This window comes from Cebus imitator, unplaced genomic scaffold, assembly GCF_001604975.1.
Source record: "Cebus imitator isolate Cc_AM_T3 unplaced genomic scaffold, Cebus_imitator-1.0 Scaffold299, whole genome shotgun sequence".
Classification (NCBI taxonomy): Eukaryota; Metazoa; Chordata; class Mammalia; order Primates; family Cebidae; genus Cebus; species Cebus imitator.
The window spans coordinates 201,861-215,904 of NW_016107614.1; the positions used below are offsets into that span (position 1 = coordinate 201,861).

Below are 14,044 nucleotides of genomic sequence, written 5' to 3' on the forward strand. Positions count from 1 at the left end.
CTCTTTCTACAGAACTACTTGTTGCCCTGGGGTCCACAATAAGCAAACCCAAACTGGAATCAGTGAGCATTCCTACCACTTGCCTCTCTCTGCCTATTTCTACCACTCCCTCCACTCCCCAAGCCCTGAGACAGGAAGCCTCCAAGCCCGAAGCAGAGAACAATGCTCACAGCACCAGTTCCACATCTCAATTACAACAAAGTAATTGTTGTATCACTTGGTGTACATGACTCCAAGAGTTCAATTAAATCACAAAGAGTAAAACTAACTAGCATAGCTGCTTTCATTTGCTGGACAAGAGTACCTCTCCCAAGGTACATGTGTAGGAGACAGGTGGAAAGGGGTAAAAAGAGAATTTTCAGTTTGGAAGCATAGAAGATTGTTTTGTTTTGTTTTTGCCGAAATAAAATAATTTTAAAAGTATCTATGAAATGTAAGCACTAAACAAATATAATAGCACACAGAAATAAATATTTATCGAACATAAGGCACAGGAGAGGACTAGTAATAGATAAGCGAATCAACAAGTAAGAGCACTGCTTGGCCCTTCAGGGTGCCTGTGCAGGAAAGCCTTCTCTGAGAAGGTGACATGTAAGCCAAAAGCCCAATTACAGTAAAGAGCCAGCTATGCAGATTTCACAAAAGAACTTTCCAGGCCAGGGAAGAAACTTACACAAAAAAAACTTACACAAGGCAGGAACACACTTGGCATGTTTGAAGATACACAAGAATACTAGAGTGACCGGGGCATGATGAGGAAGGGGGAGAAGTTGGAAATGAGGTAGGCAGGAGTCATATCACCTAGGGCTTTGTATGCTGAAAGGAGTTGACTTGTAAATAATATGAAAAGCCATTGGAAGGCCTAATCAGGGAAGTAACATGATCTAACTTACATTTGAAACAGATCACCCTGGCATAATTAATGCATCAAATGTTAGTTATAAAAGATGCAGATAATAGTTAACAATGTATAGATCACTTTCAAAAATGGCATCTACAATGCTCTGAACACTTCCCTCTGTCCTTCTTTTTTTAAATTTCCTTTTTTCCTTTATTTCTTTCATCACTCATTCAAATTTCATTCGCCCTTCTTGATCACTCACTGTGTGCTGATTGCTGTTCCTGGCAATAGGCCACTGTGGTGAACCAAAAAGACAAGGTTCCTAAACTCTTGGAGTTTGCAGTGTAGTGAACTGTACTGAGAAATGGCAAATAATAAATATATAAACCAGATAATTGCAACTTGTCATAATTGTTCTGAAAAGAACCTGGTGAGATAAATATGACTATTTATACTTATTTCACTAAAGAGAAACTAAGGTTCTATGACATTGTTGAGTGACTTATCCAAGGTCAGATGAGTAGTAACAGAGCTGGAACTCAGAGTTTTCCAGTTCTAAATTGTGTTTTGTTTTCACCGTCCCACATTATTTCTTACGGTAGCTACTTAGATGTCTTTGCTGTAGTCTGAGGCCAACATTGCCTTAGAATTGAGTCTGGAAATGAAAACAGGTATGTTGGGAAATTGAAGAGAAGAAAACGGACTAGAAAAACATGGTCTTTGGGTGACTAGACAGGCTTCATTTCCAGAGTTGCACAAACTTGGATTCCATATCAACCCTCTTTGTACTTTTGCATGGCCATGTATAAGTGAAGGATATCAGTCCTCATGCTTTGTCGCCCTCAAATGAGAGTGGCTGCCAGTGACTTTCTTTAAAAGCATGGCACAAATGACCTTAGTTGGTACACAGTGGAGCAGAGCTCATAGAAGTTCCTAGGAAGAGAAAACAAGTTCCACTGATTCAGCACAAAGGCTCAAATGAGCTGGGCAGCTGTATTTCTGGAAACACCAGCTGTAATAAAGAAATTGTATGTAAAAGCACTGAAAAAGGTAGCAAGCTTCCTTTTTTACCTTTCTTTGCACTAATAAATTCTGCACCTTATAAGTGGAGAACTTGGCAGCTGGGAGAGTATGTCCTAAGTCTCCCCTGGAAGGAATTTACAAGCCTAGACCAGAGCACCAGTCTGACACACATTGCCAGCAGGCCCCTGGAATGTGTAATGGAGACAGACCTGGGAATCGTACTGGTTGCCACTTCAGAGAGTTGTGCAATTGATAACTAAACGCTGCCAATAAAAACCTGTGGATTTTACATTGTGATTAAATCTTCAAGAGAGTTTGTTAAGAGCTTAGGGGATTAGTGAGTTGCATTTTGGTTGCCTCCCAAAACCAGTGCTCTTGAATAAATTCCGAAAAAGTGAGCATTCTGGCCTTATGGCTCTTCAACCCATATCCCATGTTACCCTTCCCCCTGCCCAGTCAACCTTAATCCCAGTTTGTGGCATTCCGGCATAGCTCTGGCAGGACCATTTCAATAGCTTCAATCTAAGGTAAGAGAGAATATGAGGATGGCTCTTTAAAAGAGAAACTTGTCCTCAGAAAATATCATTTTCAAATATACCCCATGTTCTTCATGGTTGTTCCAATATAAAAGTGCCACCCACCTCCTGCTGTGACATTTTCCTTCTCCTGGGAAGAGAATATTTAGTTCAGCCGTGCTTCATCACTCGACTCCCACTCTCTTCCCCTGGCCCTCCCAACACTGGGAAAGAGGGGACGTGTGAGTCTCCACAGCCGGTCAGTCAGTCACAGGCTCCCGTGAGAGTAGGCAATATTTGTGCAGAAGAGATCTGCACATTTGGTGGACATAGTCCAGACCCCACCAGTCACGGGCATTTCTCCTCAGAGAGGGTTTTGGAATTTAGCTAGCTGCTTTTTTTAAGAGCTTGATTTACAGAGATTTCAGGGAAAGGAATGGTGAATTACTAGTCAACATCTTCTTAACTCCCACACCAGGCTGTCTTCACACAATTCAATTCAAAAAACATGGACACCTCAGTTGTGTCTGGCTCTGTGCTTGGCATTCTAGGGACATGCACTTAAATTCATCTATGGAACTAACAATTTGATGTGTGTTTGTGGGACTACAGTTTAATCCTCTATTTGGAATAAAATAAAAAGCTAGATCACATTGGATTGCCTTTTCCACACTGGACACAGTGGTATGGAAATTTACTGCCAGCATGATTTTTTTGCCTGCTTTCCCTGATGAATAATATACATTCAGTTCAGCCCAGTGCACATTTATTGAGTGCCTGCTGTGTACATTGTTCTGGAATATAGTCACTGGTCGTGGATTGGAGTACAACTCACTAGACTATGTTGAGATTAAACCTGTGGTTGCAGTTCCCATAGCAACATGCTCTGAGCCAAGCCATTGCTGCTCAGATATCATCAGAAGGAAACACCACCCTTTACTCATGCCTGCCTAGCACAGCTGATGAACTTATCACAAGATCCTAGGACAAGATGCTAGATGCTCCATCCCTGTTTCCCTCCAAAGTGTTGGAGACCGTGCCCCGTATGCACTGCTGAGACATGGTGTGGACACAGGTTTAAATCTTTTCCTGTGTAGAGCAAGGACACCCAGTTACAAGCTCATGTTCCATTGATGCTGGATTGATACAAGAAGAATACCATCAAATAAGAAGGCATCATAGGAAACAGCAGGAGCCTGGAATTATGACAAGATTCATGAGTTCCAGTCCTAGCTCTGCCATTAATTAGATGTGTACTTAGTATTCCAGTTTTCCTATCATTTAAATTGGAATAAAAATGCCACCTCTACCTCCAGAAGTTATTGTTACAATCTTTGAAAAAATTAGGTAGAAAAATAGGATTCTGATTTGGTATATACACATACATGTAGAAAATTGCTGGAAGGGACTACATCTAGATGTTAAAAGTGGTTTTCTTTGGATGCAGTTTTTATTTTCTTATGTGAATTTTTTTGTTTGTAAAATTGCTGTGATCAGCATTATTGCTTTTAAGATCTAAAACAAAGGCCTATTTTTCAAAGAAAAGAATGTTTCAGAAAGATTGTATTTTGAATAGCTATGCAAATGTTCACTTATTATTCATGTTTCACTTATTCATAAACACTTTTTACATTCATGCTATGTGCTAGATACTGTGCTAGACACTAGAGACACTGTCCTGCCCTCAAGGAGCTTACAGGAGAGATGGGGAGATAGGCAAGTTAGCAGGGACTGTAACAGAAGCCCTATAGTGAGATAGAAGAGGAGTACAGAAGCCAGACTGGGTGGCGGGCAGGCATGGGGCATCAAGGAAGGCTTTCTGGAGGAAATAGTGCGTGAGCTGAATCTTTAAAAGGGAAAGTTAGCCTTAGGAAGAAGAGTTTGGGCTCTGGGGAGGAGCTTCCAAACAGAAGCAGTAGCATATGTAACGGTACAGAGGCATTAATTTTCCAGTGAGTCATGTTAGATGGATTAGGAAAAATTAAGAAAGCTTTTCCCATTGCTTTCCAGTGGCCACACAGGGTGTATGAAAATTAAAGTATTTCAAAGCTACAGACCTGGAGGAGGTAGGGCGGGGGAGGTACAAAACCCAGCCAAACCAGCCTGTGACCTGTTTCTTGGTATAGCCGCCTTTCTCTTTCTTTTTTTTCCCGTGGGAGCCATCAGGAAGATGAAAGAAGCAGAGTGTACCTGTTTAGGGGTAGCTGTGATGTGAAACTCAATGCTCCCATTAGGGGCCCTGACAAAGACTTCACCATGTGCAGCCTTCCTTTGTGGGAACCTGTGGCTGCTGAGAGAAGGGCATCTTTGGCTGCAGGATCAATCACTGCAACTCAGGCTGGCTCCACGTCAGTGGCTGAAGTGCCTGGGCTGCATGCCCAGTGGACATGACTTGCTTCTTTTCTCCTCTGTGTCTCTAAACCCTGGCTGCTCAAATCAGAGCCTGTGCTCTGCACCATCTGACAGGGAGGCAGTTCTTTTGCCCCTAATGCCTTCACTTAGATGCTCCTCTGATTTTTCTACTGAGTTCTCCTCCCTTGCTTATCAGCCTGAGCGGTGTGCACAGGATGTCGACAACGACACTAGCATTTGTAACCCCTCACTCCGATGGAAGTCCCCTTGGGAAGTAGAAGGAACTCTAGACCGAAAATCCGAAGGTGCAAGCTCAGAATGCAGCACTGCAATGTTCTAGTTACATGAGTCTTCATTTCTTCTCCTGTGAAATAGGGCTAACTGTGCTGGTTTCTGAGAGAGGGAAGTATTTGAAATGTACTGCTTACAAGTATTGGCTTTGGAATCAGACTGACCTACGTCTCCAAACCAGCTCTACCACTTACTAGCTATATGTCCTTGGATTTATAAGCATCAATAAACATCAATTTCCTCTCATAAAATGGAGACAATAATAGTGTCTACCTCAGAGGGTTGTTGGAAAGGACTAAATGAGCCAATGCATGTGTATTTTTTAACCACATAGTAAATACTCAATAACCACTATTATTATTTATAAAGTCACTTGTTAAAATTCTATAAGTCACAATAATTATAATTAATAGCCTGAACATAACTGTGGTAAGATAATATACATTTGAATTTTTGTTTCCCTGTCTGGAAATCAATTCAAGCAATGATGACTAAAGAATGAAAAGTAGATTTTTTGGTAAAAGTAATTTAACTGTTTATAATTTTCAAGTAACTTAACTAGAAAATGAGAAGAAAAAAAGGAAGGCTATGATTCCTTCACTTGAGAGGAATTGACTGCAAATGGTAAAAGAGAAACTAAAAACTACATTTTATTTCCTTCCGGAGAAGCTGCTGGCAGCCTTTCCCAGTGAAGGCAATTAAGGCAGTAACCAGGCCGCAATACTAGCTCCAGCACCTTCATTTGGTATTTATAAATGGCCCAATAAGCACTAGAAACCATGATATGTCACATCAAAGTGCTAATGACAGCACATTATGTGAATCACTGAAAAGCAACAATTGAAAATCTCACTCTGCCACCAGCCATTTATATTGTTCTCACATTGCAATACTGAGGGATTACAGCTACAGCAAATTGGGTGGCCTCCTAAATAAATTAGGGAGAAGAAGCAATTATAGTCTCGCTGCACTTGAACTTAAGAACATGATTTCCCATCCTTGAATCAACCTGCAGACAGTGAGGAGCAAGGTCAGCTCTGGAATGAGAACTGCACTCACCTAACCTCATCAGCTCACTTAAAACACTAAACAATTATCTAAAAATGACCTGAGAAGAAAGAGAGGGAGGGAGGAAGGAAGAAAAAAGAAAGGAAAGAAGGGAGAGGACGAAAAGAAAAGTCCTTTGCTAGGTTGGAAGATACTTTTGTGAATGCCACAATTTGACAAATTTAAATAATACTTCATCTTAAAGACTATATTTGCAAACATTAAGGGCACAATGATGTCTGGTTGTGACCTTTAGGAACCAAAAAATAAGCCTCTGATAGAACCGAGATAATACATTATGTTGTTTTCTAACTCAATTATGGTTTTATGGTTGTTTACATAAATGCAAAAGTCTTTATAAAAAATAGAAATAGATAAAAAAATATAAATTCTGTTTTTAATTCTTATTTGAATGTACTACAGTATAACATTTAAAAAAAATCTTTCAGTCATTAGATAACCTCACTTACTAACTTTCAACTGTTATCAACCTCTGCCTATTTTACCCTTGATTCGGTTTTAATGATTGGAAGGATTCAATAGAACACACTGTTTTTACTTATCCTAAATTTGATGGCAGAGGACCTGCTTTCGACTCTAAAATTCACCCTCATCTTGTTGTCACCGTCCTTATAGCCTTTCTTTGTTAGAGCAGTGGTTCTCAAGCCTGGCAAAACATTATAGTCACCTAGGGAGCTTTTAAAAAAATACCTATGCTTAGGCACCAGCCCCAGAGAGTCTTGTTCAAGTTGGTCTGTAGAGGATCCCAGGTGTTGATATATTTTTAAAGTCCAAGTTATTCTAATGTGCAGCCAGAATTGAGAACTGTATTAGAGGTTTATGTTGCTCTGATTAAATTATTAACTGCTTTTTTTTTTTTCTCTACTCCTCTGTATTCAACTTTTGCTTCAATTATGGAAATATTAACAAAATATTTAGTACCATCTATCATTCATTCATTGGACAACTGTTTTTATTGAATATCTAATATGTGCCAGACACTTCTAGATTCTGAGGAAGTGGAGGTAAAGGAGAAAGACAAGATCCCTGCCCTCATTGGAGGTTACAGTCTAGAAGGGGAGACTAAAAATAAACAAGTAAACTAAAAATTACAAAATTCAGAATGCTGTGTAGGAGGAAAACAGGTTGCTAAGTTGAACAATGAGAAGGGGAGACTTCTTTAGGAAGTGTGGCCAGGGAGGTCATCACTGAAGAGGCAGCCATTAGAGAGGCTGGTGGAAGAGCAGAGCATCACTCAGCAGCAACAGCATCAGCAAAGGCTGCAGTGGGGGAAAGACCCAGTCACACATCAGAGGCCACACAGTGTCTCTAAGACCAACCTGAGGTATAGTCCACCCACAGCCAGGCACAGAGGCAGACAGCACCGCTCAGCATAGTTTAGTTCAACCTCCCTGCACCTGATGTTCTGCCCTGCCCTTGCCACCAGCACTTGGCAAACTTCATTTCTTCCTATTGCCCTTTATGCAAATAATAGTGGTGTATCTCGCTGCCTGGCCCTATATCTAGGATCCCCGACTGAGCCTAATGCCTAGAGTTTTCCTGTCATTGACCCAACCATTTGCACTTTCTGTTACCTGTCATCAGACTTGGAAACGAGAATGGCAGAACATTTGGTAGTTTATTATACTATTCCATTTTTGCTTATGTTTACAAATTTCACTGGTAATTCCTTTAATATCCTTGTATGAGAGCCTTATGATATACACTAAAGCAAAGCACTGTTTTAGTTTCTTTGGAACATAAAAAATAATGTTAGATTCCTTCTTTCTATGTTTATTATCTGTTTGGGGTGACAGAGCCTTGGAGAGAGAGTTAATAGATGATGGATGTATATGTTGAAGTCTGTCTTGTTTACTCATTAACCCCAGAGCCTAACGTAAGGTGCCTTCCATAGGAAGTACTCAATAAATATTTGTGAAAAGAAGGGAGGGAGGAGGGAGGAAGAGATCCAAATGATCAATAGACAATAGGTTTTTTAGATGTCTGAATTAGGAGATGTTACTACTGGCTGGAAAGGAGGAGCTAGAGGGAAGAATAGGAAAGACTATGCCACAAGATGTCATTGGTGGCCATTTGTAATATTAGTTACCCAAATAATACACGTTCCTGAGAAAGCTTCTTACCCCAGGGCACCACAGTGATGTAACAGTAGGAAGAAAGGAGAGCCTCGGGATAGAAGGCTCACCAATTGGAACACCAGGAGTTCTGGATCTGATTCCGCATTCTGACACCAACTCACTCACTGTAGGGCACTGGGTGCTCTGGGTCTGTCTCAAAAGTAGACGTTTAATTGGACAATCCGAGATTTCCTTCAGCTCCGAGTTTTCTGATTCATTTCAATATGTTATTTCCATACTAGTGTCTTCAGATGGACCTCCCAGCTGAATCTAAACTAATAAGATCTTTTAAAATAACACTGTACTGCTTCTCTTTGAAATCATTCAGGGAATAAAGCTTTTTTCCTCAAGGCTCCTGTAGCCCTGTTATAGTACTTACAACTTTCTTTTGTTATTAGTACTGTTGGGGTCCAATTATTTCTTCTATTCCTTTCTCTTTCTTCTCCTTCTAGTGTGTTACACCTTTTGTGTTGTCCCACAGTCCTTGGATATTCTGCCGTTTTAGTCAGTCCGTGTTCACTTTGCTGTTCAGTTTGGGAGGTTTCTATTGATAGATCCTCAGCCATGTCCAGTCTACTAATAATCTTACCAAGGGCATTTTTCATTTGTATTATAGTATTTTTGATCTCTAACTTTTTTTTTTTTTTAGTTCTTAGGATTTCCATCTCTCTGCTTATATTGCTCATCTGCTTTTACATGCTATTTGCTTTATCCATTAGAGCCTTTAGCATATTAATAATAGCTGTTTTTAATTCCTGTTCAGATAATTTCAACATCCCTGCCATGCATAATGTTTGCTCTGTTTCTTTAAATTATGTTTTTTTGCCTTTAAGTGTGTCTTATAATTTATCTGGATAGCTGTGATGTATCAGGAAAAAAGAACAATTGTAATAGGCCGTTAGTAATATGACGGAATTGGATATTTCCTTTTCACTTAGGTCAGTGAGGCTCTGATAATACCCCAACAGGTTAGTCTCTGGTTAACTAGTTTCTCCTGAGGGCAGAACTTGTTAAGAAGAACAGAGGCTGAGCACAGTGGCTCATGCCTATAATCCCCGCTACTTGGGAGGCTGATGAGGGCAGATCACAAGGTCAGGAGATCGAGACCATCTGGCCAACATGGTGAAACCCCATCTCTACTAAAACACAAAAAATTAGCCAGGCATGGTGGCGCACACCTGTAATCTCAGCCACTTGGGAAGCTGAAGCAGGGGAATTGCTTGAACCTGGGAGATGGAGGTTGCAATGAGTCAAGATCATGTCACTGCACTCCAGCCTGGCTACAGAGCAAGACTCCGTCTCAAAAAAAAATACTCTGTCATATTTCGGAATCATTCCTTTTCCCCTTCCCCTACTGGAAGCATGAAAGAATTTTGGCCCAATATTTGCTATGAGATCCTGTTTGAGCTCCTGGAGGTAAAACTCACAAAGGTATGGGGTTCTCCCAATGACTGGGTTTCCCTGAAGTTGCAAACTCTCAAACTTGTCCACACTGAGCCTCCAGCACAGTTACAGTTTAGGTTGTCTGCTGCAGTATGCCATGACTCCCTGTATTCATCTGTCTGTCTCTCCAATTTGGAGGGCAGCAGTTTGCCCTGTTTCCTAATCTCTCTAATGGATCCAAGAAAAACTGTTGATTTTTCAGACTGCTCAGCTTTTTATTTATTGTTCAGAAGGAGTGGTGACTTCTAAAATCCATATGGAAGTGGAAACCAGAAGCCCAATAATCTGCGTGTTGTCTTTTTATTTTCTTGATAGTGTCCTTTTAGGCACAAAAGTCGTTAATTGTGAAGAACTCTAATTTATCTATTTTTTGGTCCTTTGTACTTTTGGTGTTCAATCCAAAGCCACAAAGATCTACTCCTATGTTTTCTTCTAAGAATTTATATAGCTTTAGCTCTCTTATCTTTAGGTCTTTGGTCCATTTGAGTTAGTTTTTGTATATGATGTGAGGTAGAGATTCAACATCGTTCTTTTGCATGTAGATACAGTTGCCCCAGTACCATTTGTTGAAAAGACTATTCTTTTCCCACTGAATTGTCTTGGCACTTTTATTGAAAATTAAATGGCCATAGATGTTAGGGTTTATTTCTGGACTTTCAATTCTGTTCCATAGATCTTTATATCTACCTTCATGCATATATCTATATGCACAATAATCGAGAGAGTATGGCCAATACCATAATCTCTTCATTACTATAGCTTTGTATTAAACTTTGAAATTGGAAAGTGTGAGTGAGTACAAAAATGAATATCTTCCTTTTCAAGACTGGTTTAGTTGCTGCTTTCAGTTTTGAGTGGTGTGACAGCTGCTCACAGCTCAACCAAATGAAATTTCCAATGTTTTCAGCCCTTCCAAAGCCCCATGCCAGGTGATAAGTTCATAATTACTGACATCATCTATTTCAGCTTTCAGTAAGCACAGCCACATTGCATTTGGGTTAGGATCACAGGGCATGCTCCCCCATCGTCATAATAAACATCCTTTCCCTCACCCTCCTTGGGAAAGTGACCAACAGCCAAGGTACCATTTTTGTGGCTTGTTTCAATCTTATCACTGCTCACCTCAGAATAATTAATTCCACTTGTTCATTAACAAGTAGGACACTGGAGAACATTTACTCCGCAGCATCATTCACTATTTTGGTGAGAGCATTTACTACCAGCTCCTAGGAAGTCTTATATCCCCAAACCCAACCTGCAAAGCTTCTATCCTTCTGCTTTCAGAAAGTCATGTCACTGTTGGCATCCCATCCTCATCACTATAGCTTTCAATAACTGTGAAGGGCCTGAGAATTACCCTATTTGCAAGCTGACAAGTTTGCCTTTGCTGCTTCATGGATGCAGACAGAAAGCCCAAGTCTTCTAAGTCAGAAAGAGAAGACTATATACTCAGCAAACATCATGAACATTAGCATATTTGCACTGGTTTCCCTGGCCACCAAGTCCCATAGAAACAATGCAGTGGGCACAAATTTATGCTACACATGCAGAGGTCTGAGCTGCAGCTGAGGAATTCAGGCCAAAAGTCTAGCATTTTTTAGGCAATCAGCAAATATTGCGGTAGCAGCAAATAAGCCCGTATTCCTCCCCCTAGAGGTGGGCAATTATACAGTAGTGATGCTGTGGTCATTTTGACTATTTAGTTGCCTGTGTAAGTAGCTGCAGAAACTACGTTTATCCAAAGACATAAATCTTATAGTCTGGCACATTCAGCAAGAACATGCAGAGATAATCATGGCTGGTAGTCAACTACCTCTCCCAACAATCCATCTCTCAGCCTTACATGTTCTTGGCTGAACTCAGATTTACACTGAGTATGCCACTCCATCAGCCACTCTGATTAATCTGATGGATGGAGGCTGGGACCAAATTTGTTCCATTTGTCTCATATAGTATGATGGTTAATTGTATGTGTCAACTTGGCTAGGCCGTGTTACTCAGGTATTTGGTCAAACATTATTCTAGATATTTCTGTGAAGATATTATTTAGGTGAGATTACCATTTAAATCAGTAGACTTTGAGTTAAGCAAAATACCCTCCATAATATGGATGGGCTTCATCCAATCAGTTGAGTACCTTAGTAGAAAAAGGACTGGCCTTCCCTGAACAACAACAACAACAATTCTGCCAGCAGACTGCCTTCAGCCTCAAACTGCAACCTCAGCTCTTTCCTGGGTCTCCAGCCTGCCAGCAGCCTACCCTGCAGATCTCAAACTTCCCAGCATCCATAATTACATGAGTTAGTTACTTAAAATCAATCTGTTTCTCTCTCTCTCCCTCTCTCTCTCTGTGTATATATATACACACACATACATACATACATATATGTGTGTATGTATGTGTATGTGTGTCTATATATCTGTATATGTATATATACACACACATGTATATATACATACATGTTTATATATGTGTGTATGTATGTATTTGTGTGTGTGTGTATATATATGTGTGTGTGTGTATATATATATATATATATATATATATATATATAGAGAGAGAGAGAGAGAGAGAGAGAGAGAGAGATCTCCTATTGGCATTGGTTCTTTTTCTCTGGACAACCAAGACTAATACATACAGCATTTAATTAAGGACTTACATGAAATACTGAGCATATTATATTGCAACTCATCTGTTCATATCTTTTTTTCCTCCTCCATGAGGAGGAGAAACATTTGAGTTGAAAGTGATTGAAATCTGACACACAGAGCCTTTTTTTTAGTAATCTTTGTCCTCCTCAAACACAGTAGGTACTCAATAAAAGTTTGATGAATGACAGAGGAACTGAGTGTGTAAGTGTATGATTGGATTTCTTCAACACCCATAATTGCCTTCCCCAACATCTCCATTAAACAAAACTCAAACTATCTTTCAAAGTTTATCTCAAAGACCACCAACTCTTTCTTGGAGCTTTTCTTGAATTCTGCTAAGTGAATGCTTTCTCTCCTGCTTCTAAAACTCATTAACATGTTATCTGTACCCATTTATGCATGTTGTATATATGGTCTTATCTACAGGTATTTACAGTCATTTGTAAACTTATCATTATTTCCTTTCCTAGAATATAAGCTCCTTGAAGATAGGGACTTGGTATACTCTTCTTATATTTCCTCTAGCAACCAGTACACATCCATACCTAATATACACTAAAAAATTATTTGTTGAATTGGACTGTCTCAAGCCAGAGAAGAAAGTCACTAGTGCAAATGTGCTAATTACCCACAGCTGGTGTTAAAGGTGTTTTTGATTATTAGTTAGCAGCTCAGATTCCCTTTAGGAAACATGACCTTTTTGCTAATGATCACTTTAATCACTATACATCATTGTAATGACTAGTTGCCTTTAAAATTAGCCAATAAAGAAGGCTGGTAAGAGTATAGCAGCAAGATGGCAGAACAGGACTTTCCAGAGCTTGTCTCCTTGTAGAAACATCCATTTGAACCTCAACAATCACATGTGAAAATACTTTCTCAAGAGCTAAAGAAGCCAGGTGAAATATAGCACCTGGCTATAGCCCAGAAGTAAGATAAAACACATTGAACCTCTTCAGTATGGAAGGAAGAACAGTTTTATACCACTCCTCTGACCCTAGGTAGCATAGCATTGGAAAAGATACCCTGCACTTGGGGGAAGGCGAGGGAAGTGAGCACCAGACAATGCCTCAGACCCTCAACACCAGGACTGTTCCAATAAAACAGCATTGTTCAGGCCCCCATGGACCTAGACTCTAGGCCAGTACCTGCAGACTGAGTCTCCAAACCCACCCTGCACCAGACAGGGTCCCACAGCCCCAGGCTCCAGGGCTGCCCCAGTATTGGACTGGCTCTAGTCGTCCTGGGCTTCAGGCCCACCCTGACGGGCCAGGCCAAGCCAGCCCCAGCAGACACAGGATCCAAATGACCCCTGCAGCCTTAGCCATCAGGATAGCACCCTGTAATTCAGCCTCCAGGCCAGCCCCTGTGGATACAGACTCTAGACCTGCCTAGCACCAGGCCAGCTCCTGTGGCCTCAGGTTTCAGGACTACCCCAGAGCCAGGTTGACATATCTAGCCTTAGGCACCAGGCTGGCACACATGAACACAGAATCTGGGCATGCTCAGTGCGAAGCCAGTCCCTTTGTTCTACGCTTCAGGTCAACCTCTATGGCCCCAAGCTCCAGCAGACCCAAGGTCTAGGCCACTCTCAGTAGATCCCAGTGCTGGCCGGACCAGTCCCCATGGACCCAGGCTTCAGGACCATCTCTGTGGACTCAGGTTCCATGCTGGCCCCATGGCCTGAGGACCCAGGTAACCCCTCATAAACCTAGTTTCCAGGCTAGCACCTATACGCCCAA

At 40.8% G+C, this 14,044-nt stretch overlaps 1 protein-coding gene across 1 annotated transcript in view; it reads left to right on the forward strand.

The window, feature by feature from the left end:
• The window catches only part of HPSE2 (heparanase 2 (inactive)), a 277,616-nt gene that overhangs the window by 128,960 nt on the left and 134,612 nt on the right, over nt 1-14,044 (forward strand). The window lies entirely within an intron of this gene.